Below are 4,765 nucleotides of genomic sequence, written 5' to 3'. Positions count from 1 at the left end.
CTATCTAATCTCATCTTCTTCAACTAATAATCTCCCTAGCTGTTCATGCTTTTAGATCCGTTCTATATTCTAACTAATCTATTTTACTGATGCCTCATCCATTCTGGATCTCTCCTCATCTGTTCTAATGATTTATAATCCATGTTGGATTCTGAGAACAAGTTTTAAAGACTCTTGCAAGGAGACTAAGGTTTGCTGTAAGTTTCACTGGGTTAGGTGCCTAAATACAAGCCAAAAACATTGCAGCTACTCCAAAAGTGCTTGGGAAATTTCACTTTTTGATTACCGCACTCCAAACCTGAGTCCATTCTTGCTAGGTTTAGGTAACTTTTCGTCCACGTGTCACCTGATAGCCTTGCCTGGAGTGGCAGCAGCAGGGAACCAGGACACAGCATCATTACCAGTGTAGGAGAGATGAAATACAGTATTTATGGCACTTGCAAATACTATAGCTGTGACTTTTTCATCCTTCCACAGTATAAATAAAAGAGGGAAGCACAAATATGTCTCTCTTTGCAGGTGCTAAAAGCATGACCCTGCCCAAGAGGTATTTCCAAACTGCCCACGAGTGGAAGAGAACAACCCGCAGTCTTCTCCTCATCATGTGCTGCTGACTATTGTCGGTGCCTCACCCAGGGCTTTCAAGAGTCACCGTGGAGTGAAGGATAAGAAAAAGACACACAGCCTGTACCCAAGACAGCTCCAATTATTTGGGGCAGTAAGCTACCTGGTCTAGTGGAAGGTGTCCCTGCCTATGGCAGGGGGCTCGGAAAAAGATAAGCTTTAAGATCCCTTCAAACACAAACCAGCCTGTGATTCTATGATTCTTTCTAACAACCAAGTCTTGAAAAATTCCACTCACATTACCCAGGACAGCGAGCTGGTGATGTTCTGCTCCTGTGAGCGCCCCAAGATGCCTGGACGTGATGTGGGGTCTCCCCCAGCTGTGTGACAGGTCTGGGGATGCCCAAGCCATCTGCTCAGTGCCAGACTCATGTCCCACCCAGAATGGCAGGAGCACCCACTGACCATCTCAGAGGACTCCATGGCTTTCAGCAGGGCTGGAAGCACAGCTTCCCAAACCACAGCCGGTCTCCTTAATGCAGCTTTATAGCTGCTATCCAAAACTGGCTGTGATCATAACCTCCCAGTACCTGACTTAATGGCCCTGCCCAGTAAAACTCTGTTTTTCACAGTGATTCTGGATCTCCCAGTTGACCTGCTTGATCCTGTTCCTCTCTACCCTGTTTGCACTGACCCTTTGATCTGGCAGCATTAAAGACGGCAAGACAGAATTAGCAGAACAAATTGGGCCCAAGAAAGAGTTTAAGTAGTCTTGAAGCAGAATGTGGTCTGGGTCAATCAGTTACCGATGCTCTCACATCACCAACACACCCAGCAGCTTAATTCTCACTTTTACTATGTGCCACCTTTCATGTGTTTTGAATATGAAAAGCATCTCAGCACTAAACACTTCTCCTCTTTATGTGACACATCTCATCCTGCAAAGAGTGCTTTGGTTCATGTTTTGTGCAGCCATGGGGGAAAAAAGTCAGTCTCATTGTCAAATAAATAAAACTGGTGATTAATTGGGAAAAACGTCTAGTGAGGTCATAAGGGGTGAAATGCCACCACTTTAACTGGTGACCTTTTCTCATCTTCGAAACAACATTTACTAGATACAGACATATACCACTGGTTGCTTATAAAGTGATCGAGGATTTTTGCTTACAGAGAGATCTGAGTTTCTGACTTTTGCTACTGCTCACAACCTTGTTCCAACAGTGACTTGCAGATAATGACTCACAGCCTTGTAAGGAGTTTCACTGAAAGTTTCTGAGCATGGACAAGTCTCTTCTGAAGCCAGAGAACAGGACAGGAGGTTGGAAACGTTTTATTTTCTAGCATCGATCAGCAAGAAAGAAGGGTTTGCGGCTTGGTAAACAAGCAGTATAAAACCCAAGGCCAAACCTGCTTTGCCCCAAGAAAAGGAAGAGAGGCAGCAGGTGAAATATTGCTGAGGAGCACCTCCAGACAGTGAGGACCAAATGGCCCAACACCTCTTCCCACGCCAGCTCCAGCCCCAGCCCCAGCATGTGTCCAGCCTCACTGGGCACTGCAACCATGGATTGTGGCCTGCTTGCTCTGAGGGATGGGCAGACACATCGGCCTAACTGGTGAGTCAGTGCCAGCACTAAGAACCACCAAGCCCAAACAACAGACTTGCCTCAACAGCTCTGAACATCTTCCTCTAAGAGCTACCGCTCCTAAACTTGTACTCCTTTCCTGGGGACTGATCTTCCCCTCACTTACCTTCCCCAGTCCTGAGCGTCAGCTCCCTGGGTTGCTGCAGTGGGGTGACTGTGATGGTCTCGTACCTGTCCCCTCATGCACCCACACCCACTCTCAGCAGCTCTTTGCCTCTCACCTTGGTCACACTGTAAATGAGAAGGAGGTTGATGCATTAGTCATCAGTGAAACAGCAACTTCTTTCTCCTTGACATTCAGGTGGTAGAAAAGCTCTTTGTAGGGTCAAGTACAGTGGCTTTTAAATAATGCATCATATTTGTTAGTGTGTTGGCATTTAAATGCTGTCTGAGAGGAAGAAAGCAACTGGGGTTCCAGTGCTCTGTGTTCTTTCTAATGGGGCCATTGGAAGCCCTTATGCAGACACAACACTCACACACTCACCCGGCCCTCCACTCACCTGCTTCCTCTCCACATTCCACCTCCCACACATGTTCTGGCTCCTCATGCATGGTCAGGGACATGCTTCCACCCTCACTTGCACATCCCATCCTTCTCCACATCCCCATAACCTCACTCAGAGCTCGTGCTGCTGGGCTGGGAGGAAGATAAATACACCTGGTCCTAAAATGTACCTGTGTCCCTCCTGGCACACAGCATGAACCCAATGCCTGTGATTACCTGGGTGTCTCCCATTGCTCTGGAGATGGGGAGGAAGAGATGGGTTTATGCACCACATCTAGGCTATGACATAGGCTCTTTCGGAGGAACAGCCCAAAGCTGCCTCCGGAGCCTGCTGTGTTACACAGACCTTCTTCCCAACTCCACAGCCATGGCCATGTTCCCTACTAGAGCAAGAGAATTCAGAGGGTTTTGTGGTCCATCCTCCTCCATCATTGCGTTGAGGATGAGAAGAGAGGGGCAGCAGCGAGAATTCCCCTTTCTAACACTCAGCTGAACATTTTGGAGGACCTGGGTTGAATTTTAAGGCTTGTGATGTGTTGTTGCCAAGAGCTGTCACTTCTACTTGGATCAGTCATCTTGAGCAGTGTGTTAGCAGGTGGTGTCACACCTCTGCCTGGGATCACTGAGTAGAGATGGGGAAAGGAGCTGGAAACACTTGTGACCCTCTGCCAGTGCCTCTCCCGCTGCTGTTTGTCACTGTGGAGCATTATAGAAGTCACTCTCCACTGCCATGTTTTAAAGCTGCTGGCAGGCAAAGGCGAGATGGGATGGAGTAACATCCACCACCCTGCTCTGGGGCCAGGGTGTCTGCTGCCTTCCTGGGGTCCAGCAGCCTGGGGATACTGTACCAGGACTGTGACCTTGCCCATTTTCCCAGCACTTTCTGAGGTCCATGGTCAAATGCCTTTGATATTGCTGCAAAATGTGTCTGTGGGAGGTCTGTGCTCTTTGAGAGCAGGTGGGTTTTCCCAAGGGTGTGCGGTCACATGTGACAGCAGAGAGAGAGCCTGGGCATCACGTCTCCTGCTCGATTCTGCCAACCAGCAGTTTATCCCTTACCAGCCCAGGAAGAGAGTCCTTGCTCCCCCAGACTAAACCTCTTTCCACCCTTGAGATCACTCTCAGCTTTTTCAGCCCTGTTTGCATTGACCCAACCCTTCACTTAAGTGCAGCGACATCAAAGGACTGAATAGCACAACTCAGAGGAGCAGGGAGAAAAGCAAAATGCCAAAAAACAAGAGGAAAAAACATGGAGATGATTTTTCATCATCCTGACACAACTGGACTGAAAACCATGTGGCACCTTCAGGCAGCCCAGTGCCCCTTGGGCTGTGCCATCTCCCTTCCAATGGAGAGAAACACCACTGATCCTGTGATGCGCCTCTGGAATTAGAGTGTGCAGCAATAAAGAGAGGCTGTATTTTGAGGAAACTGCTGGTCTGCAACACACACCTTTGCCTGCAATACCATCCTCAGCGTGCTTGGAAGGGCCTTGTCATATACAACAGATAACCATGCAAACATCAGAGGATCTGCTCCAGATTTACACCATGGCAAGAAGAGAATTTTTGCCCAAATAATTTGTGAGGGGGTTTTCTTTTCTTTCCTTTCCCCCCTCCCCCATGCCCCCCCTGCAATCAATTAACCTTGGTGGTTTACAGCAAATTGCCTTCCAGCAAAAATCAGGCCTCACTGTGATAGCAGTCCTAATTGCCATGTCAGATATTTCCTAGCCCTATTCATTCCCCAGCACCATCAGCTATTTTATAAATTAATAAAGCCTGGACACATACCGTATTTAAGGATGAAAGCACAGAGAGAGAGAGTGTGATGGAGCATTAAAGAGAGAGGACATCTGAAGGCTCCTGACAGGACCCCAAGACTGATCTCCTTCCCTGCTTTCCAAAAACAACAACAAAATACGGGACTGGAGGTATTTCTAAATGCAGCTCCCTAAAAATTCATCCATCTGCCTAAAAACGCATCCATTCAGAATTGCAGTGTATTTTTAGACTGTAAAAGAAAGCAGATATAAATATGTCTTCATTCCTGT

The 4,765-nt window shown here is 47.7% G+C and overlaps 1 long non-coding RNA gene across 5 annotated transcripts in view; it reads right to left on the bottom strand.

Annotated features, from left to right (window-relative positions):
* Nucleotides 1-4,728, bottom strand: part of LOC108448694 — a 26,420-nt gene extending 21,692 nt beyond the window's left edge. For all 5 annotated transcript variants that reach the window (XR_001864663.1, XR_001864666.1, XR_001864664.1 and 2 more), the window contains exons 1-2: nucleotides 4,506-4,728; nucleotides 2,314-2,438 (exon numbers count right to left, since the gene is read on the bottom strand). This is a non-coding gene — a long non-coding RNA (uncharacterized LOC108448694). The remainder of the gene's footprint in view (nucleotides 1-2,313; nucleotides 2,439-4,505) is intronic.
* Between the last annotated feature and the right edge of the window lie 37 nt (nucleotides 4,729-4,765).

Source organism: Corvus brachyrhynchos, unplaced genomic scaffold (genome assembly GCF_000691975.1).
Source record: "Corvus brachyrhynchos isolate BGI_N302 unplaced genomic scaffold, ASM69197v1 scaffold158, whole genome shotgun sequence".
In the NCBI taxonomy this organism is placed as follows: domain Eukaryota; kingdom Metazoa; phylum Chordata; class Aves; order Passeriformes; family Corvidae; genus Corvus; species Corvus brachyrhynchos.
This window is presented reverse-complemented; position numbering and strand designations above follow the sequence as displayed.